Source organism: Glossina fuscipes, unplaced genomic scaffold (assembly GCF_014805625.2).
Source record: "Glossina fuscipes isolate IAEA_lab_2018 unplaced genomic scaffold, Yale_Gfus_2 1, whole genome shotgun sequence".
Lineage (NCBI taxonomy): Eukaryota > Metazoa > Arthropoda > Insecta > Diptera > Glossinidae > Glossina > Glossina fuscipes.
This window is the reverse complement of record NW_023998415.1, coordinates 28,031,439-28,056,292: the sequence shown is the minus strand read 5'-3', so window position 1 is coordinate 28,056,292 and position 24,854 is coordinate 28,031,439.

Sequence of the window (24,854 nt, the reverse complement as noted above, 5' to 3'; positions counted from 1 at the left end):
TCCTTGAAATAGGCTTAAAATCGCACTTAAAGTCTCTGCTTCGGCCTTTTTAAAATTCTTGCCGCTGCGTGTCAGTACGGGCAGTGTTGAATGCAAAAGTGATTTCGTTTTTTGCCGATCATTTTTAAGTCGTTGCTTTTGGATTTAAGATTAACATCGTTATACCCAGAAATGTATATAAAAAGGTGTGCAAAATAATAAATGCAGCTAATGAATTTTCTTAAAAGGAAATGAATGAACGATACGTTCGAACTTCGGTAAGAAACATTTCGTCCTCGTAAACCTTTACAGCATAACAAATTGTTATAAAATCGTCGAACGGACAAAACGGCGTTATTGCAGTAAGGAAAAGAGACTTAAGCAGAGAGAATAGAATTTGAATGATGCAATCACAAGACCTTCCCTATAAAGCGATAAAAAACAATGTCTTAAGTATTTAAGTTCTGCCCTTCACCAACTCCAAGATAAGTTGTTTTTTCTTCCCCAAAATGCTACTTTTGCTACTTCTCTCACCTTTTATTTAAATTACAACACATTCATTCATTCATTTTCTATGCGGTTACTTCATTTGTATTTTATTATTATATTATATTGGATCGATTTACAGACTTATCTTCTATTTGGAAATTCTCGATCATATGATGTTGCTTCCTTAGTTCATTCTCTGCGTCGCGATTACTTTTGAGACGTTCAGATTCCTTATTGGTTAATATTCTCCAGACCAAGGTCCTCTCACTCCGGTGGTTTGTTTGAGAGGCGAGGAAACAGCTGATGGCCGCTTGTCCTGAGGATAGGTCGTTGACGTTTTTTTTTGATGGTCTCGATTGAATTCAATTGACACGAGTTCTAATGAAATTTATTTTTCAGTCTTTGTCGCTCACTGCTACACTACACAATTCTCTAACATACTATAAATGCTGTATTAGTAATTATTTTCTAGCAAATAACTTATGATTAAATGTTGGAAGATAATTGGGTATGGGTTCGCTCCTCACCAAGCATACAATTGGAATTAGAACAGAGCAATAAAATCTACTTTCTTTCAACATTGCATCTCCAGAGAATGCGTCAACCAATTTGAATATAAATACAAGCCAGTTAGTTATTTTTACTTTCTTATGAACACAAAGAGTAACACTACTGCAATAGAATGAGTAGAACTTAACCAAATTTTCTAATTATATTAAGAGAAATAAAAAGTCTAATCCGCCTGAGTGGCCGAAGGCGAGGAATCTCGACTAGCAACTCAATGATCGTAGGTTCAAATCTCAAGTGCGGTAGAGTTTTTAATAAAGCCGAAAGCCTTAGATGCTAGTGCTTCAAGACTTTAGTCTCAAAATTTATTCTCTAGCTGAATTTATAAAAATCGTAATTAATAATAATAATAATCAAAAGTCTATAGTGGGCGACGGCTCACCATTAAATGCCCTGCATCGCTGTACAGCTATCCATATAACGACTTTTCAAAATGAGGCGTGATTGAAGAACTGATCCCCGATCAAAATCACTTTCAGTAATGTTCGTTGTTTGGCCAAACCACATCAGTGCACCAGATTTCCAAAACTACTGTCTGAAGTTTGAACATGAGAAGACGAGACGAACAGGCGCACAGAGAAAGTGATTCCGAATCAATCGATATAGTGACAGCTGGGTCTATCTGAAATCTTTCCCGATGTTCCACACATCCGTGTAAACTTAATATACCTAATATACTCTGATGCCACAAATGGTGTAGGTTATAAAAGCAACAGAGCGCATCTTTATTGTCCGTATCATTGTCTAGTTTTCGGTAATGTTGAAAATTATGAGGACGAGAAAGTTAAAGTTGAACAAGTATTATATCCGTTGCCGATAGCGATTTGCGTTGGTTATGTTAAAAAGTATGTTAAGCTCAGGCCTCAGGATTTTGTTAAGAGAAAGTAGTGGAGTGGAGTAGTGTGCGTATCAGGGAAGTTTCTCTGAATAGCTTGATTGATATGTTGATCATAGATTAGATATAGCCGTCTATCCCTAGAGCCCTATTACAGATAACAGTTATTGTTAAATTTATACATTAATCTCATATACATGAGTAATATGTGCTGATCGCATTATTCATGTGTGATTATTATTCAATTAAATTTATTAACATTGTGTGTGTATTATTATTAATTTTTTTAGCATTTTTTTTATATTTAAATTTCTGCTTAATTTCAGTTTTTAAGTTAAAATTATTTTTCCCAACCAAAGCTTCTAAATTAACTGCGAATGTAATTTCAGTCAATTGTAACGTGAAACTCATTTAAATGTTAGAAATGTCTACTAAAACAATTTCAATTTGTTATCAGGACTTGACACAAGTTGTCCACATACACAGCTATCTAATATACATATGAGGCGAGGCTATATATATATATATATATATATATATGTATATAACATATATATATAAACACATATGTTTCTATTACTGCGTGTTAACAAATTCTCGATGGTTTCTCTCCTACTACTCGAGCAATATTCGTATGAAAAAAAATTACATAATAGACACGCTTTGGCTTAACTAAAACTAATTAAAATGCCATCAACGTAAATACGACCGCACACACACCAGTCCACAACTTATCTCTTGAATTTAATATACTTATTTTTAAACCATGCTGTACTTACTCAACGAACGGTCCAGTTCAGTTATGCATGCAGAGTAGTAAATCTAAAACGGTAATGTACTGAACTGAGCTGTGACAATGTTTTATGCTATGTGAGCTGAGGTCGCATAGGTACAAAGTTTGCCTATTAGAGGTTCTGTATTGTTTTACGTGCATAGGATGTTTTGTGGGAAATGCTTATATAATGGGAGATGACGGTGGCGGACCAATCAAGCTTCGTTGTCCCCAAAATGTAACCATTTTTAGCGTATTGCTGCTGTTGAGTATAACAATCTGTGTCGCGAAATTTTTTCAGGTTTTTATCAAATTTTTTGTTTATTTCGACGGCGTATGTGCGGTGGTGCACTTGTCAGTCTCGAAGCACACTTAACAAACTGTGATTTATGGTTTGCAGAAAAGCACTTAAATGTTACTTTATAATACTATATTAATATTGCTGTTGTTGTTCGCGTACTCTCCTTTCATTTTTCTCCATACGGAAACCAAAGCCCCCTTCGGTGGATTACCATAAACCGATGTTTTGAAATTTATTGGTTTGCTCGTATATTATATCGTATTATTGTCACTGCCGCTGTTGTTGTTGTTGTTACTGTTGTTTTGGCCTTTGTGTTGAATTGCAAATTTTAAAATTGTATAAATCTTTGTAACTACATAAATCTTGTGCGTAAATTTTCGCGTTCTCGCGACAAATCAAAGCCAAATTGCATTGATTTAAAGTTGTGAAAAATATATTTTTTATGGGGCCATATACTGACGTATGCTATTTATACAGTCGCCGAAGAAGAAAAATATCAACGATTCGTTTATTTTAGAACCACTGTCCTTAAAAGGAGAAATCACTGTAGAGTTTTTTGAAAAGAAAATTTTTTTGTTTTTTTTATTGTAGTCACTTAGAACATACTTTGACCCTGCTAGCGTACGTGAAAAAAACGCTATTCTTGAAAGAAATTTTCTTTTTTTTAAATTTCATGCTTTTCCCCAAGCGCTTCCACAGCCCAGGCCAACTGACAAATGAATCCCTGCTGCGAGATTACAATGTAGTGTCTTGGCCTGACTTCTTGCGTACAGTGTAGTAGCAAATATGTACAGAGAGTTTTTGTTTGCATGCAGTACATTGTTCAAACTGGAGTCAGTATGTCTTTTATAAAGTGAAAATTGTTTCATTACGATTTTTATATTAATTATGAATTCGCCTATTAAATACCAACTCGTCGCATTTCCAATTTTCCACATTATCCTTAAAGCAACACTTTAAACAGAAATATGTAGGATATTATTGATAAATCTGATTGATCTGAAGACTTGTTATGAGCAAAACAGAATTATTTTATTTGTATTTACTCGCTAACCACACAAAAAAGCCACTATTTCTAAGGCATATCTAAAAAAATTTTACAAAACATATGTTTTCCTATAAAGATAAAGATATTTAGATTAATAGATTTTCATATCCTATACCACAAGTGTATGTTAAGTTCGTGCAGATGTATGCATGCAACACCCAGAAGTACTTTAAATAGAACAAATATTTATTACATGTAAGCCTGTCTGTCCTTTTGTCCGTCTTGTTTTCTTATCGTGAGATACTTTGATAAAATTTAGCAGAGCGGCGTGCTTTGGCCCAGGGATCAACGCTATAGAAAATGCTTTAATACGAACCATGCAGATCGAACGCATTAAAATGAAGACTTTTTTTGGCTTGTAAGAATCGATTTTGCGGGCTAATAAGAAGGCGATTTTGTAGAAATTGACGATGTATCATCGCCTCACTTAGAACTTCTCCTTTTGCCCTTGTGTTATACAATAATAATGGAGCGACTCCTGTTGTCTGCCAAATTGATCTTTGCAATGAGTTTTGTATAACTATTTCGAATAAGCTTTTGATTACATTTCATACATCGTTTCGTTGCTTTTGAATCGGGGGCATGTATATAGAAAGGCTACGCAGTCTGGATGTTAAAAGTCGTGAAGTATCTAACCAAGCTACTCTTGAGTTGAGCTAGTCTAGAATGTAAAACACTAATGCTAATTAATATGTAATGTTGTTATTCGGTTGTCAATCAAAAATTGCAATGTAACAAACACTCATAATAATAAAATATTCCGTAACACAAACGTAACCGATCGCAATTTGTTTTTAGCAAGAAACGTGAATTTTTACTTAACAAATTTATTCATTGATTTCAAGTCTGCCAACATTCTGCAAGCTTATCAATTTTTTTCTTACATTCTAAATATATCTTGACAGAGTTACCTATCAATCTTGAAGCTATTATTAATAATTTAGAAATACATATTTTTTTGCCTATAAGTAATTTTTACTTTCATTTCCCTTTTCGTTTCATTTTCAGATATTTTACTAATTGTGGTGACTTGAAATGAAGACATCCAGAAAGGAATAGTTGTAAGAATTATATCAAAATTAAATTCACTACGCGTATAAGGATGACCGTAGATTTTGCCTATTATAAGCTACGATATTATTTTTCAGAAAGTTGAATTTGTATTCTTGCTTAGGATATGATTGCCAATCGATTGAACAAAACGCAAGAACATATTTTGATCTCTCATAATTACCAATATTTGAAAAAACGTTTGATTCCAACAGTAAGACAAATAAAAACTGTTATGTACAATCCATGATAGAGATCAATTTAAAATCGATGGACTGATAGTCCATCAGTAGCAGCAGTAGCTCTAAATATTACACATAATATGGATTTTTTTTTTTAATATGCTTAACCACTCGGGGAATATAAACTATTCGTGTAATATAGTGATTGTGAGAAAGGAGTAAAGAAAAGAAAGAAGGTAGGTGATGCTCGCAGCCTAGTGGGTATACACCCCGTCGATCGGTGTTATGCCTTTAGCGACTGAGCACTCACTCGGCTACTCAGGCGAATTTGAAAAAGTTTGAAGACAAGTTCGACATTCGAGATCCGTCTACAGTCAAAGTTCAGCTTTAATAATTTTTCTACTTTTATCATATATACGTATATATACGTACGTATGTACGTAGATCCTTTTCTCCATGAGAACAAATAAAAATTGTGCAATACTTGGTTACTCACATATAATCGAGTCGTAACATTCAAAAGTAGATTTTTGATGAGGAAATCACGCAAAAGTTCAATTTTATTGCAAATTTGAAACTTGCATATAATTTGCATTTCCATTCGAAGTTCTGCTCGTTGTCACAGCCGACAATAGGTTTCCATATTCTTGCCAGGTATGAGTTACTATATTTACTAGGTTTAGCTATTCCTGGGGGTCTTTTATTGAAACTTTTAAATAGAGAGAGAGAGAGATAGATAGATAGAGAGAGAGAGAGAGAGAGAGAGAGAGAGAGAGAGAGAGAAAGTTTAATTTTGACAATCGTATCTCTAAGTCGTAAAATCTAAGCCGCACGCCTGGCAAGAAAATCCATGTAAAACGTGGAAAGTAAAAAGGATCTGTTATGTCCAGCAACTATTTAAGATTCACCTCAAAGCAAATGCAGTCGTATTTTATTTGCTAAGAGAACGAGTGTAGTCGACCGTCTGGTTTTTAAATATCACCTCGCACGAGAAATTATTGCCTTTTTGATTAAAAATGCATAAAACGTAGAACAACAACAACGAGAGTAGTCAAAAAATAAATGAAAAGAAGAAAAAAAAAAACAAAAAGATTTCTTGCGTTTTTCATTTCCTTGAGGGATTTCCCTCAGACGTTGTTTTTCTTTTTGAAAATAATTTGAATTTTTATTTTATGACATTTCTGTTGCAAATTAGACTGAGGCCAACTGGCCAACTGCGAGTGTTTATCATTCATCTGACAAACAAGTTGAAAAAGAAAATAATTTTAATATTTGATCAAGACACTCCTCATGTATATGTATATTTATGCGCTTCTTGTTATTTGCCGCACAAAATTTCTAATTAAAATTAATGAAATATTATCTCGTCACAGCTTTAACAACTCAGCATAGAATGCCTTGTGTCTATGGATTTCAATTCATTTCGTTTCCTTTCTCTTTTTTTTTTTTTTTATTTTATTATTATAATCGCCCTCATCATTAAGGATTATTATTATGATTACACTGGCCAGGTTCCTTATTTTTCGCCTTGCTCTTGACTTTCTTTTTTTGTTTTCCATAGTAATTATCATCACCCGTAGCGTTTCTTTGCTTTGCTTCTTTTTTTTTTTTTTTTTTTTGTATATATTTTCATTCTTTTTTCTCTTCTTTTTTTAAGTATTTTGTAAACTTAAGGAATTTTTGTTTATATTATTAGCACTTACACCACAAAAGTCTTTTTGAGAAGTTTTTATTCTTCTTGTCTTCGGCTTAAATGTCTCAGGAGAGTTTAAGGTTATTATTAACAGCGCGTCCCGGGGTTCATCAACAGGAATTCATTTGGGAAAATTTTTGAAAAATGTGCAAATTTTTAGAAATTTATTATTGTTTAACAAAATTAAGAAAATTAAAACAAAAATTTTTTTCTCAAAGTTTTTGACAAACTGAATAACATATTGAAAGCAGCCGTAAGAATACTACATGTAGGGCTTTACTGAAAACCGGATATGACGTAAAACGCACATTCTTAGTTTATATGTTTGGAAATATTATTTTTAGTTTGATTAGATCTCATATATGTAGACAAAAAATATGTTATGTAATGTCTAACTAACTTATCCTAGTATTGCTTATTTGTTTTAAAGCTCCGCTGTAAGTTCAGCTTTACGAATGTGTGTAGAAATGAACGAATCAATATATTGGACAATATGTGATTGTGACAAAGGAACAGCTTCGCTAGGATGCTACGAGGGTGGGATGCAAGCTTTGAGGAAAAAATTATTATAAATTCGAAAATGAGTTAAAAACCAAAACAATATAGTCGGCTAAAGCCGATTAATTATTTTTAATGACCAATCATGCAGGGGAAGTTCTCTATGCGTGTAACACCGTGTCCGCCAAAAAGAAGAAGTGAAGAGAGGCAAAGATCCAGGACGATGGCCACAGCCCAATGGATCTGTAGGCCCAATAGGTAAGTGTTATGTCTTCGTCTACGACGAGATTTGAACTCGCAAATATTGGCTTGCTGATTGAGGGTCTTACCTATGCGGCTTCTCTTGTGGAACATACGTTACATAGCGTTGCATAATAATGTTCGTCACCTACCGCCGTCTTGAAATATTAAACATTTGATGCCAGACAAAGGCTTAATTTTCATGCGAACTCTTACATGGGGTAGGGTATAAAAAATGGTCCTACCAGATCCAAATTTGTCACGTTCGATCTTTAGTTCAGACTATTGTTACGAAATCATTTTCACTATGAAATATTAAGACCATGTAAGAGCATAATAGTCGGGCAAAATCGCCGTGATGTACCCGATGCCACTTGGTCAACGCGTAAGGCAACAACACTTATTATAATACACCAATTATAACTGTGAAATATTCGAAATTAGACCGTTGTGTTATATAAAGGCTTACCTTTCGTAAGAAGAGATATACGAGAGAGAGTTTAAAGCATTGGCCGATTGAATCCAAGTTTTTCAGATTAATTTCATTGTACTAAGATTTCATTGTACTATTCAGCGATTTTGATTGGTATATATAAAAAATTTCTAATTTTTCCCCATATAGCGACTTTCTCAAGAAATATAGTTATATGGGGAGGGGTTGTAAAAATGTTTCTAATCCAATCTATTTTCAATACGATTCTATCATCGGCCAAAATATGTCAGTACAAAATTTCATTAAAATATCGCAATCGTCACAGGTTGAACGCAAAGAATAATACGGACAGACATCGGACGGATCAGGCTTAAATCGATTCATTAAATGATAAATAATTGATCGGTTTAAGAAGAAAAAGATTTATCTTATGCTGTTTGTTCTGTGTTACAATCATCCGCAATCTATATATATGTACATATATATATCGCGCACCACAAGCTGCAATAGTCGCAATAATAATACAAATTATGATAGTAATACAGCTTGTATTATATTGTTAGCAGTGAAAATGAGAGGACCACTCAGTCATATTAGGCTTTAAGTATATGTTTCTTTGAAGCTTCGAAGAATTTAGTGATTTCGTTTATGAATTGCAATAGAGTTGTATTTCGCCAAATTTGCATCTGATTCTATCTGATATTATTTTACACTTACATTAGCTAATACACATATAGTAGTGTAGTATAGGAGTTTTTTAAATGATTTGGATTTGGTTGGCAAAATGAAACCATATGTAAGAAATTATTTCAAAATATAAGATATAATTGCATTATAAATATAGAAAACAATAACCAATATTCGAATTGAATTGCATGCGGTACACTATGTGTTTATCGCATACATCTAGGATATCAGTTTACAATTACAAATGTCATGTTTAGATAAAGAAAACGATGAAAAAGGTAATAAATAATTTGGCAACAAAAGGGACAAATGAGGTCGGCTGGCATGTTTGTAGGTTTGAATTAAATTGTAATATAATTTATGTTTAAATATAAATGACAGTTTTTTTTTTTTTTTTTTTTTTTACAAAGATATTTATTTATTTTATTTTTTTTTCCTTTTTTTTTTTGGATTTTTTCACTGAAAATATTTGAATGTATGAAAATATTTATGGGGAGGAAAGAACATCCCTAATTATAAGTTATTTTTTAGCATTTTATGCTTAGCTGGTAATACAAATACATGCGGGTAATACGATATAAAAGACATTTAACAAGGTTCGAGTAAATAAAGCAAGGAAACGCAATAAATGCGAAAGCAGTTTACCTATAGATTGGACCGAACATATTGATACCCATTTAATCTATGTTCAAGCTTTGAGAGACGGAATCATATTGAAAACTATAAGGTAAGTATACTTTTCGATTCTCAAAGAGTTCTAAATATACTTTCGATTATTAATCGGGACGAAGTTTCTCCGTTCGCTTCGTTTCATTGAAGAATTTTCACTCTCTTTTATTGCGTTTTCTATTTGCAATAATTGGTCTCTTTGCATGACCTGTTACACTTCTTTGATATAAGCAATCGTTCCCGTGAGGAGATTCTTCTTTTCTGGTTACCAAACTGTACTAATTGTCGTTCAAAATCGAATTTTCTAAGCAAGTTTTCCTTTCCAGATCGAAGGAAGTCGCAATGCGATCTTGTCTGTAAATTGATTCTAACTTTTTATTAGCTGACTGACCTGAGTTTAATTAGCTCGTAATTAAATGATGATCAAGGATAAGTAAATGTTATCAGATTTGCTTTACACACGGATTGACTGACTATATATATTATACGTAGGCAGACGAACTTAATATATCCTGCGTTACGGCGTAACGTAAAGAGAGCGCATACACGTAATGTGAAAATTGATACTATGGCTTTCGCTATCGTTAAATAATATGACAACAATTAGGGTGATTGTGGGTTAATGTTCGATATAAAAAAAAAGAAATGCGACGAAAATTTTGTTCAAAAAAAGATCATAAGCAATTAATGCATGCATGCACGTAAATTGTAATATTAGTAACTGTAACAGTTGTTGCTTGCTAGTCTTTTTCGAGAATTATAATGAATTTTAAATAGTCTGGTTAATGTTTGACATTTCGGTTGTCGTCAGTTGTTTCTTTCTTCTCCTTCTCCTTTTTTTTTTTGTTTTATTTTTTATATTCAAAGATTTGAGTGAGGAAAGTTGAAAAATGTAGACTTTTTTTTTTCCTTCTGAGTACTTGTCATCTTGTCAGTTATAGCTGATAATGGGGAATGAACTCTTTAGTGAGTTACGCATATGTAGAAATTTTTTGCCCGCTAATCTTGTGACATTTTTTTTTTTGTCAATCAATACCTTAAGTGATTTAGTTTTTTTTATTTTTTTTTATTTTTACAATTATGTAATATTATCACTTAACATTTCGCTAAAGTAGGTTAACACCCCCTTTTCCTTTTATTCTCCACGCAAATAAAACATATGCAGTGAATTCGAAATGTTTTGCTCTGATTTTCAATTTTAAAAACATCCCTCGATTTATAGTTTTTCGTTTTCTAAAAACAAAAGATGTTTTTTTTTTTTGTATTTTATTTCTTCTATCATTTCAAATATTTAATTCCCTCTCCAGTCAACTGTGAAATTTTTTTTAAAGCTTTAACGCCTCAATGCATATTTTTAATTTTATTGATATGATTTTTATGCTTATTTAGTTAAATTGTAACAGTTAACATTTTGATGATTCTATGCTCTTGGAAAACGCCTCCGAAAAGTATGCTAAGCAGATTAAGGCACTTGCTACGCTCTCAAATGCGCTTTAGAGATAGGCTGGCTACGCGTATAATATCTCGTTAAATGAATTAAACAATTTGTAGATAAGGAAAACTTGGTACTTTTTTTTATATAATTTATCTGTGACATATGTTAGTTATATTAGTTAATTAATCTACTCTTCATTTATTCAAGATTTGTATCTTGAAGTAATTCATGCATGGAGTGGCTTTAAATTTCATATACAAGTTTTTAAAAAGTGATGAAATATTTAAATATAAGCGGGAGGCATTTAAGAAGTCGGTTCAAGCTGTGCATTTACTTTAACAAGAACATGTGGTATATAATTGTTTAAGCTTGAATGGCGACAATCTGAACAAGTGTTTGCCATTTTAAAATCAAATGAGTTTAGCTACAAATTAAATTAGTGAAAGGTTTTTTTTTTTTTTTTTCTTTCACTGTATTAAGGGAAAAAAGTTTTCTTGACAAAGCAGACACGAATCATTCCGTGACAATAAACGCTTCGGTTATCCGGTCCCTTGTATTCATACTTTCATATCATAATCTTGTCATTAAGCGTAAGGGCCACAAATTAGGTAAACAGTGAAAAGTCATAAGATGGAATAATGAGTGATTACTTGTTACATAAATAAGATCGATTACAGCGTAGGCAAAGTTTGATTTTTTTCTCTTCAAGGCCATAGCAAAGGTTTAAGCAAAATTAACATTTTTGGGTTAAAGCATAATATGTCGCATGCCTTGAAGTGTGAGATATAAAAACATTCGATCTAACTGACTAATTTTTTTTTCTTGCGAAAATCATCAAAATTTTTTTCACTGAACTCAACACTTGAGCAATTTCAGCTTTCTTGAGTTAGCTCATAAGTGCGACAAGTTTGACTGAATGAAACTTTAACTAAAAGCTTCTTATACACTACTACTCACAACATTGCAAAGAGCACGTCTAAGGAGGCAGCGATTGCTTCAGAAAGAGTTGCCGACACGTAATCAATGCAATTAAATGCGTTCAATAGAAAGCTAGTGATATTACGCTATAGTCCAAGTTTTCCTGCCATATTAATGGAAATTTTCTCTCATATTTGTTTTATTTAACACAATCTCTCTCGAACAAAAACAACTTTGGTAAAAGGATATATTAAGCTTGTGCGACTCTGTGAGAAGGAGTTGAGATAGGCCCAGCTATTATTATAGCCAATCTCACTTGTTCTATCAGTTTAAGCTAAGTTGAGATAGACCTACGGGCCTGGTACACTGACATGTTTTGTCCCAAGGACGAAAGCTATTGAAAATGATTTGGATCGGACGAACAGTCGAGATATGGCTAATTGCAGGGTGATGTACGGTATTTAATGTTGCACTGTGCCCCACTATAGTGTTTTCATTGGTTTCTTTAATATGTTAGCCAGGGCCATCCGTTTTGTGGTACCAAAAGTAAACATAAATAAAATGCATAGTTTTTTTTTTTTTTTTTTAAATAAATTATATATTATATTATTATATGTGCAAAGGAGAACTTTGTTTTTAATCGTTAAAACACCTTTGTTTAATGAATCACGATATTTTAAATGCGAAAATTTAATTACTAACTGAACGATAAAACAATCAGGAACTTAAGAATCCTGCCATAAAATACCATAAAGCAATTAAATCAAATTTTACTGCTTACACCAAAGTAAAGAAAGAAAAGAGAAAAAGAAAAAATGCCTGAATAGGTTCGGTGACTTTTCGTTAGGGAAATTTAGTATTTATATTTATTAAAATCACCAGTGCTGGGAAATGTTGTATTGTTGTCCTGTCGTTTCTAACAAATGCACGCATACACATGCAGACCGCAATTGTAATAAATTACAAATTAGTAATTGTGTCTAACAGTTGCACGATGGTTGCATGAATTTAAGCTATTCTTCTCTTTTCTATGTTTCCGATAGTGTTGTATTTAGTTGGTGGTAATGCCATACAATGCTATACAAGTGTATCCTCGTACGGTATCCAATATGTATGTGCAATGGTAGCAGCAACAAATTATAGATAAGCTATTTTAAGACTAAGAGAAGCCAAAAATTTTAACTAGTGGAATTTATGGTTTTCGAATATGTGTTTGCAGAGAAGGATTTTCCTCGACTGGCATTTAATTTACGTTAGTTTAGTTTTTTAAGAGTGTGCGGGAACGGGTGTGGAGTAGGGGGGGGGCCGCCCCGGGGGGGGGCGAAGATAAGCTTTGTAAGTATTTTAAGTAAAATTTGTTGTAAAATTGTCAAAAACATAGCAAGAAGATTTAAAGGTGAGGACTTTCAGGGTAAAGAGAAATAATTTACTGAAATATTTGTACACAAGTGTAGCTCATGTAGTTCGTGGATAAGAAAATTTTAGGTGCTGAAGGAGTTCGTAAATTAAATGCAAGTTTCTCCACATCTTCCTTTTCTTCTTACTCCCCGGGTCTCCATTTCAATGTGTAGTCAGTGATAATAATCAGCGAGACACATAAACTTTAAGATTTTCTTAGACATACAATTTGTCCTCTACTACGTTTTTCTTGCTCCTTGTTTTTTTTCTTATTTTTTTTTTTTTATTTTTTCTTCTCTTTCCCTTTCCACTGCTTAGTGGGATTTAACAATTTATTAAACTTTTACGGTATTTGTTGTTTTGTGCCTTTGTAGGAATTCCACATCAAAGAGTATTTCCGCGTATTATTATTATTATTATTATTATTATTATTTTTTTTTTCTTTACGTACTTTTCTTTAATCTCCATTGTTCAGCGTACACATTTTTGTGCTTAAATCAGCGAAAAAGGAACTTTTCACAAAAAAAAAAAAAAAAAAAGGAAAAAAAAAAAATTTGTAATAAGTAGAAAATATGATTTGACACAATAGGTGTAATGGTAACAAGGCAAACAAAGGGAAAAAAAATCTATATCAAAGTGTGTAAAACCAGATATCCTGCTGAGTTCTCTGCGCTACGCGTCGCGTCGTCTGTAAGCTTAAGGTTATACGTATTTAGATTTGTCGGCAGTTTGTTGAGGTATTACCAACAATTTTTCTCTCTTACTTCTTCGACGCTTTCTGCACTAAATAATGCTTATTGGTGCAAATATTATTATGATACGCTTTATTTTGTGGTTCAATGAGCTTTTTGGGTTACGTTTTCTTTGAAAAAGCATTTCGTATTTTATTTTTTTTTTTTTTGCGGTAACCAACTGCCAACTAATAAAGTTCTAGATAACGGCAGGATGCAACAAATATAATAAGCAATTTACTGAAACTTAAAGCAACATAAAATTTAACAAAAAAAGAGTAAAAGAAAAAAAAAATTTATTTAGTTAGATTTACTTTTATTTTATATATATATATATGTATATATATATATATGTATTTTTTATTTTTTTTTTCACTTAACATCGTAAAATGTATGTCTCATATGGCATATGAGTAAATGCTCGTAATGCAGCAAATGTTGCGCTATAAATTTATTAGCAAAACTTAACTTAACCGCCACCAATAGCGATATTGGCCTTTGTATTGTTCGGGTCGTTTTGGTCGTTTAAATGATCTGCGTGCAATTTTTCAACACAGTCTGCTTGCAGAGCCATGTGTTTTTGTTCTATTATCCCTACTAATCATTATTATAAAGGAGCGCACTCTCCTTTTCTACTTTACTCCACTCCACATATGACCTTTGGGCTGTTCTTCTTGTTTTTCTCCTTTTCCTTTTTTTTATTATGTAAGCAAGTGTAACTTTTTAACTTCTTGTTCTATTCAGTTCAGTTACAACCGAACAAGATACGACACTGACTCTCAACATAATATTACGTGCAATGTGTGTTGTGGATTCTTCGAGACATTATTAATTGCGGTAGTTTATTGTGTAAAGTTAACTTAATTTATATACGTGCATATATATATATATATATATATATATACATATATATAGATATATAGGACGTAGCTGCTTGGGTAGAGAAAGAACACAAAAAGTAGCAATGTTGAGTAATGACATCATTTAGATAATTTAGACTAATTGGTTTTGTGCAAATAAACTTAAAAATACTTTATGATAAAATATGAAAATTAAAATTAATAATATGCACTCTTTTAATATTGGTAAAACGTTCTACAAATCTTATCCGTAAGTTATACTTGCCTTTTGGCCATTGCTGGTCACTCATCAGCTGAAGTTAGTGCCCAACTTTTTGGATCGCCTGGATAATATTGCAGCGATAATACGATTAAAATGCTTATGAATTTTCATATATTATATATATACGCTCCACATCAGTATATATGTGAAAGTATGTACGGATGTATGCAACACCCAGATGTACTTAAGATAGGCTTACCTACGTTTAAATCATTTCCTGAATCGATGCAAGCTGGCTTATATTTCTGTCCGTCCGTTTGTCGATTTTTTTGTCTGATATCTGATGAACACGCAAACAGCAAGCAGCATAACAAGCAACTTTTCTGAGATATATTAACGAAATTTTTTACAATGACTTACGAACTCCAGTGAAAGTGTATTTATTGGATCGCGCCTTATTTTTTATAACTGTTCGTTTATTTTGAAAATATGTACACCTTAAGAATTCTCAATAAAAGTCACTCAATAAACATCACTTCAATATGTTGATGAATTCATGTAGAAAATTTTGATCTCATAGATCAATGTTTCAAACTTCTTCCCCATATCTTTCCTACGAGAAGTGAGTAAAGCTTTCATCATCTTACAAGGAAAAGCATCGATAACAGCCACTTGACACGGACATCAACTATACTTGCACTATGTGGATCTATTTCTTGAATTTATGGTTGTGATGAGTAGGAAGCCCTCTCTTAACCCTTTTTTAACTCTTTAATAGATGCTTAAGACTTTCTGGATTATGTGCGAAACAATTCATTATCCATAAAAAAAGTTTTTCCTTTGGAGTTTTTCGTCTTGAACATGGCGGCTAACATTACTATGTGTAATATCAAGCATGGCTTGACTGATATTTTACAAATAATGCAAATATTCCTAAAGGATATTGGATACAGCAAATCATACAATTTTTTCCTTGAAACCGTTGACGTTGTGCAAGTTAAGATAACTGAGTGGCCTTTGACAGATGCAGAAAAACGGACAGGTTGTAGCAACGAATCGCCGAGGAAAGAGCAGATTTCTGCTACTGAAGCCCACACAACACTTTCAGAAGATTGCGGTGGTGCTGCTCCGTTATATCTCTATTTTCGGTCTTGGTTTAAACGGTTTAAAAGAAATGATTTCGATATTAATGCCAAAGAACGGCCTGAGGAACCGAAACTGTTCGAAAGGAAATGAGTTGCGAGACGGTTATTGGATGAGAACTCATCTCGAGCTCGTAAAGAACTTTTGAACAGCTTAGCAATGAATGAATCAATTGTTTCTAGACCTTCACATGCGATAGTAAAGATCCCAAAGTAAGAGAAATGCTACCATACGAAATGGCTGAAAATGCTGCTTGGAACGGCAAAAAAAGACGAGTTTTCAATGGCATATTATGACTGCCGATGAAAACTAGGTCTATTACGGCAATTCCAAGCGCAAAAAGTCTTGAGTTAATCCAGGAGAGCCACATTGATACCGAAGCGGAATATTCGTGGCCTGAAAATCTTTCTATGGTAGGATGGTAGAATCAGCAACTGATTTTTGAATTTGCAAGTGATTTGTGGAAAGGACTGCCTCTGAACTTCAGTAAAAATTCAATCATGAAGCACCAATTTTTGCCATTGTTTCACATAAATCTGCCCTTCATCAATTTCACCAATGACATAAATAATTTGGTTAATTTGGTTAATAAGGTCACTGCGACTTCCTGGCCTATTGCACTAAGTCAGTGCTCCGACATAATCTCAGAAATAAAATGTCTAATGGAGTTGTATTGCATGTGCTTTGTAGTAGGCTCACATAGGCATTAGATCGTCGTTGAATTTCTCTTGTAACAAATTGATGGATGGCAAGAGGTATGGTATGTTGCAACATTTGTTGAAAGCACGCATAATCCAAGTCAAAATTGTCTACTTTAGGCCACAAGAAATCAGTTACCGCGTTTTCGGATCGTTCTTCATTGAGGGGCAACCGCAATGACATATCCATGCTGAAAAATACCATTTTCGGCCCACAAACCACACTCAAGAGCTATTTTTGTACAAGTTAAAGTCCTTAACGAACGTTAGACGTGTTTTCTTTACATCGAAGGAGCCATCATTCTTATTGACGGAGCCATTTATGGCCAAATATCATCTTCATACCACATACATGCAACGTAACCTTGGGTTCATTATTTTCATAATACGTTTCGATAATATTTGTCCACTGCACAACTGCATCTGTATTGCATTCCGCAAGTGATGCGAAGGTCCAAGCAATGTATTGAAAAACAATTTGATCCAAATCTCAATCGAAAGTTTGTTTTATTTACATTTACTTTTAGGGATCAAAAAATGGGTGTTCCCGTAGGAGGGAGAGAAATGAAAACTTTCAAAAAATCATGAATACTTTATGTCTCTATGTTTTGTTTTTGCTGAAACGTGACCCGTTTCCATGCAACCTCTCAAAGCATCAGTTAACTGAAAAGGAATTTCGGTGCGCAGTAAACCTATTTATTGAAAACACTACTAATGTTACTTATCTTATATGAATTCATTGTTAATTTTCTAAAAAAAAAATAATAATCAATATTAAAAGCAAACCTACATTTGTTCTCTGTCTGCCGTTTCTTTTTTTTTTTTTTTTTTTTCATATATGTCATATACACACATGTACATATATCTTCTGTTACACAAAGCATATAAGTATAAGGATTTCAACTAAAGTTGGAAAAAATCCGTTTTTCAATGTTATTGTCCTTTGAGAATTAGCGCCATTGACCGGAGCATTGCGATATACTGCAGAATAAGAAGATACATACATATAAGACAAAAATAAAAAATATATATATATAAGAATAATGCACTTTTGTAATATTTATGACAAATTTTTATTATTAATATGACCAACGGAAGCCAAAAAAAAAAAAAAAAAAAAAAAAAAAAAAAAAAAACTTAACGGACATGCAGTGACACATTTGTTTAGTACAATCGAAGCGAGTTGTACGTTCGTCGAGTTATTTCAGGTTATATTAAGATACATGAAGAAGCAGAACACAAGTATAAGGGTTTTACAAATGCTTGAACGCCCTCTCGGATAGCATACGTACATTCTGATCGACATTATTGCCTTAAGTGATATTCGTCTTTGCTCGTCTTTTTTCTTTTATTTATTATTTTTTATTTTTTTATTTTTTTCGTTATTTCAAAGTTCAGTTATCATTCGTGAATGTTCGAAGTGTGCAGTTATGTTATGCTTGCTGCAGGGACATTGCAAAAGTTACTGCACATTAAATATTTACAGTTAATTTTATAGCAAAAAAGGGCAATCACTTCTTGTTATATCCAATAATGTCAAGGTATTAGAAACGCAAAAAAGGACAAAAAAGGTTGTACAGAAAGGCACCAACTTCTCGCTGTAATAGTAAGTGTTTAGGTTTCGTCTTAAGATATCCTCTATATGTATATATTTTTATGTGTTTATGTAGGTGTATGTCTTTTAATATATTTAACTAGACGGTGTGTGGCCCAGGTCAACGGAAGCCATAAAATGCTCGTTTGTCACGCGAATTGTTGATATCAACTGCACTTAAGTTGTTCTAGAACGCTATATATATATATATTCCATATAGTAAATCCTCCTCCTTGAATATATTGTGCATAAGCATTAAAAGGAAAGAAACGAAATCTTTTAAAAAGAACAATTACATATAATGGTGTGAAAATACGTTACATTTCCATTGGCAAACAGCGAGTCACTAAGCTTTCGTCACTCAAAACTGAAAGCGAAGACCACAAAGGCATACATACATACATACATACATACATACATACATACACAGATACAGTTTACCCTCCTTCCTTACCTTTATCTTTTTTCATTGCCATTGCAGATAGAATTATTTTACGTTTTTTTTTTTATTTTGAGGTTTCCTTCTATTTTATAGTTTTTTATTATTATGGCTAACAGTATACTGCACTCAGGTCATAAAATATGGCAAAATATATAAATATTCGCGTTCTTTCCTTCGAAACTAGATACAAAAAAGCATACATTTCTTATTTGTTGTTTATTTAGTGACTGTTGTGTAACGCCAGTAGCACTTTTTTACACACAGCATGAGACGTACTTTTTAAAGTGCGGTTAGGTAAAGACAAACACACACAATTAAGTCTGGCGCTGTATCGCTTTTAAAAGGGTTTTATTAGCTATAACCCAGCACCATGACTATAATACCATCATATATAATGTGCGGACAACACAATTCTGTATCTCTAAATGTTTTGCTTACTGCAGAAGCACACATAAGCATGCATGCATATATATATACACGCATCTATTCGAATAGCATGACAATTAAATTTTACTATAAAACTATGGTTTTAATTGCATTGGATATCAACGCTGGCGTTAGCAAAAGCAATCTTGGATTGCTAGCATTAGCTGATGGAATTTTGTCACATGCAACAGGAAGCATATTAAGAATGCAGTGGAAGAGACTCTTACATTTTGTTGTATTCGCTACCAGCAAAGTGAATTTTTACATTTTGCGAGTTAGACCCGATATGCCATCGTTCCAATTCGAAACGAAAAATGTGATTTAATTGAAAAGAACCCATGCTAAGCCTTATTCGGGTTCTAAATTTTCGCTATCAGTTATGGAAGGAACAAAAGGTAAAACGCTTCTAACATGTTCTAGGAAGGACTTATATTTATTTGACGCTTTTCTTCATGAAAGAAAAATCAGCAAAGACAACTATTTTGGATGATGCAAAATATTCATCGGCAACCTATTTGATTGTACAGGATATCAAAAGCGTAAAAATTTGCATGATTTAGCAATATTTGTCTATCCCACTAGCTTTCTAGTTTTCTTCTCTCACTGTCCCCTTTCACGTGTACAATCTCGGAACTTTGGCTGAAAGGTCAAAAGCTTGGTTTTAAATTTTTGCTTATTATATTCGCGATGTGCAGCTCGAATATCAGGTAATTTGATGGCACAGTCGCCAATCCAATAATTTCTTCACAAATTGTGGTCTTACTTTGATTTATTTATCTTCTTAAGCTGGGCAATCGGCTAAGTCCGACATAAGCAATTGCCCGCATTTATCGAAAAATGTATATATATAAATAAGTCAATGTACGCCAGCATGTTTCCTAGTTTGCCTAATAATTTTCGATGGGCTGTCAAATTGTGAAGAAATTGCGATTTAAATAAGTAGAAAGACTGTACCCTACGCCCCTCAACAATTATTCGTATAACGTCTTTTCAACATTTGCCTCAATGTCTTCACAAAGCACTTATTGCGATGGTGCAAATCGGATTGAATTGTTAAATGGGGATGCGAGATTATCTTAAATTTGTATATAACTGTGCAGTTAGATGTAGTTAGTTGGGTCGCCTTATGTCACTTTAATCACCCACTAAAAATAAAATAATTTCTTTAAATTTACTTTTAAGCAAGTAAAAGCACTGAACTTGACCACGGCCTATCATTAATTGCTTTAGATCACTTTGCTTAATACAGCTGGTCATGTGGAGACTTTTTCAAAGATGGCATATATGGGAAGTGGTCGAAAAAGTCATCCGATTCTCAATAGCATTCGTAGCAAATTTCGCGTTCTCTGAATTGAACAAAATAATACAATCAGACAGACAGACGGATAGACAAGGTTAGAGCGATGCAAAATGTGATTCTGAATCGATCGGTATAATAAAAAGTGGGTCTGTCTCAAGTCCTTCTCGGTATTTGCGTACATCCGCACAACCGTAATGTATTCGTGTATCACAAGTGCCTGGATGTACACTATTTGATGCAAACACATAAACAAGTTTGTTGGATGTTTGCTCTATCCTGTCATTAATCCTGTCATATATACGCTAATGTTTGACGCAAAACGAATATAATTTGTTTGTCGTTTACATTTGTAAAGTTGTAATTAGTTTATTGAATTTCTAGTAATTAATTTCTACGCTATTGAGCTGAACAATGAAACTACTGTCTGGTCCTTAGTGAGTTGCATTAAATAAACGAGATGGATGTATGACTTCTTTTTAGTAAGATGTTATTTAAAATGGTCTCCAATGGACAAAGTAATTGATTGATTGAAAAGTAGACACTTTGTTTCTACGCTATTTCCGACTCCAGGCATAGGGAAATCATTCGTCATAATGCATGAGTTTTAAAGTGTATAGTAATAAGAGTCAAACAAAATTACTTCGCTATATGTATTAGTATACTCGAAATGTTGAAATAATGTCAATGTTGTTGATATTAATCGTTTTAGAAACTATTTTTTGTTCTTATGTTTTATGGATGTGCCGTTGTCAGTTGATTTTATGGATAAGTTTTTCTTTTTCGAATGAAATCGTGCACTAAACATATTATCGTCCCTTTTAATATATAGCATAAAAGTTGAAATATTTTGAATATTTCCGAAAAGGGACGTGGCACGAAACTCAGTTTCAGTTAATCAGTTAGTCAGTCAGTCAGTCAGTTAGTCAGTCAGTACGTCTGACTGGTTTGAAAACTGTTTTGTAAATATCATGAAAAGTCTTTTTTGTTTGTTATTAATTATGCGCGCTTCAATAAACGCTATTCGTTCATTTGCAAAAATACAAAAGCGCGATTACAAGTGATTTTTCGATATCATATTTTATGAAGGTGGCACTTTGAAGTACATGCAAACGTATACTACTGACTGGGATACAGTCAGCAAGTGTAAGATTGCATGAAGGGTTTAGGGTGCCGTAGAAAAAGATAGAGTTTTATATACATGCTGTGACTTGCCGTAATTATTAAAGCGTAAGAGTAAATAATCAGAATTATGGAGAGAGAGAGAGAGAGAGAGAGAGAGAGATAGAGGGTATTTATATATACATATATAAAGAAATATTAAGTAAAAACTGAGAATATAACAAATTTGCACAAATAAGTGAAAGAAGAAAAAAAAGAAGGAAAAAATTACACTTTAAACACAAATCATTCGTATTATTTGTTGCTCATTCATGTTTTTGTAATTATAATGAGTTTTTTTCCTTCCTTTTGCCCGAAACAAAAAAAAAAAAAAAAAAAAAAAAAATGAAAACAAGCCAAACAGGCAAAAGGACTTATGTGCCAGGCCATGAAAATCACTTCAAGTTGGTTTGTTCGATACCACGATGACGATGGTGATGATGATGATGATGATGATGATGTTGATGATGATGATGGCGAAGCTTCATAAACGTGTACTTGTAAAAAATATCTTCAATCATTTCCATTCATTGAGTTGATGGTTTGCCATTATTATTAAGAAGTAATTTCTTCATCTTTTGCTGTGCGTTTGCTTAAAAAATTATTCACTTGGATTAATGAACAACAAGCAAAAATATAAAAAAAAATAAAATATAGAGAAAAAGAAAAGAAAAACAACGAAAAATAAATCATAGGGAGAGAGAAAAAAGCATTTATAATGAGTAGCAGTCACAATAAGAGCATACACGGCACGGCATATTTGTTGTCGCTTGTTGACGATTGTTATATGTTTGTTGATACATCTCATTAATCGCATGCGAATGCTTCGACAAGTGCTACGTTCCTAGACTATACTTCCTATATATATATATAAAAAGCACAGCTATACCAATTTTCTTAATATGTTTGTCAAAATAAGAAAAGTCCTTTAGATGCACGCTAGTGCATGTGCATCTCAGACCTAAGCTGATTTGATCGTTTCCGCCAACAAAGCAAGTAAAAGTGAAGCAATTTGATAAAAGTCTTGCAAACTTTAATAGATTCTAATCAAGAGCATACAACTAACATGTAAGTCAATTATTTTCACTTGTCTTAGAAAACCAAAGCCAACTCAGTTCACTTACTTTACACTCACTTTAAGACCGATCAATTTCAGATTCCTTTCCATTATTATTATTATTATTATTATTAATTTCGCCAGCGAAATAAATTCAAAGACCAAACTCTTAGAAGCACTAGCATCTAAGGCTATCGGCTTTTATTAAAAACTCTACCGCACTTGAGATTCGAACCCACGACCATTGACTTGCTAGTCGAGATTCCTCCCCTTCGGCTACTCAGGCGGATTACTTTTCAAATTGATTATATGTATCGTACTATACGAATACATTTTACAATTGATTCAACATAACAAATTGATCGGCAAACTTAACTTTAACTCTTTTGCATCATTATGCGTATCCAGCCGCCCGACTGTAGTTTCAATAAAAAATTGTAACACATCTGACATAAGAATTTTAAACGAAAGTAGTTTATCTTATTTAGTAGATTTCGCCAGCAACGCTACAGTGTTCAGACTGAATGATCTAAGTGTCCATCATCTGATATATACCGAACTAATCTCACACCAAGTGAAAAAATTTACAACGCTTGCACTATTTAACGCACGATACTATCAAAAATAGTAATGACGCCTCTCGGGCGCCGTTCGGTTGCAAAGGGTTAAAATGCTCGGGATTGTTTTTTTCAAAACATTAACTTTTCATTTTATCCTTAGGAGAATGTGTTAAGAATATTTTCTCAAAGTTTCGAGTTAGGAGACAGACCCTTATTAATTTATCTTCTGTTAGAATTCCAAAGTTGATTTGAACTGTCTTCTCAAACCACTGCTTTTGAAGTCGGTTCAAACGATTTCTTAGAAACGAATTAGCGCATCTTAATGATATACTTCGTGCTTCTTCTTCATGTATTCTTCATATGTATTTCGCAACCAACACACTCATCTACTAACAAAAAAAAATTGCCATTTTTAATTTAGATATAACTATAATGAGAGAGATCTTGCCGAAAATCACGCCTCAATGGCTGAACTTTTCAAACTTTTTCATTGCAAAACTTTGCAAAATGTTATCTTCCCATCAGTCGTTTATATGCTTAATAGTTTGAGTGAAACAATTTCCCAAAAAATAGAAAAAATAACAGAATAGAGTTTGGGGTCTCCCCTTCGAAATCTCTTAAGCTGTCTGCCTTTTTATTAAAGGTAGATTAGATTATCTAAACATTTCCACTTCACCTTCTGGCCCTGGAACATATCGATACCAAGGGCCACATAAAACGGCTTTTCAAATTTTATTCCCACAATTGAAAATGCTTTCATACAAAAAGGTTTCACTAAAACACTGTCGTATTGTAAAGTTATAAGGAGCCCTTTTTTTTGCCTCATCTTAATAAAAAAAAGTTTTCCTCTTTTTCAATTTCTTTGCCGGAAAAGTTGACTTTCCTCTTTAGAATCTTAGTTTTGTTATTGGAAGGATTTATACCCATTCTAGATTTTAAAAATTACATTCAAACCTTTCTGAATTTGGTCCATGGGAATCTACTCTTTTAAACACTGCACAAGCTCATTCAAGCGCTCTCACCCAAGCTAATCCATTCTGTAAGGTATTTAACAGACTGCCGTGACCAACTGCTAGTTAACTGATGCTTTAATAGGGTGCATGGAAAAGGATTATGTTTCAGCGAAAACATGCTTCGCACACACAAAGTATTCATGATTTTTTGCAAATTTTCGTTTCTCTCCCTTCTACGGGAACACCCATTTTTTGATCCTTAAAAGTAAACGTAAATAAAACAAACTTTCGATTGAGATTTGGATCAAATTGTTTTTCAATACATTGCTTGGACTTTTGAATCACTTGCGGAATACAATACAGATGCAGTTGTGCAGTGGACAAATATTATCGAAACGTATTACGCAAATAATGAACCCAAGATGACGTTGCATGTATGTGGGATGAAGATCATATTTTGCCATAAATGGCTCCGTCAATAAGAATTATCGTCCCTTCCCGGTGTAAACGAAACACATCTGATTTTTACTTATCGT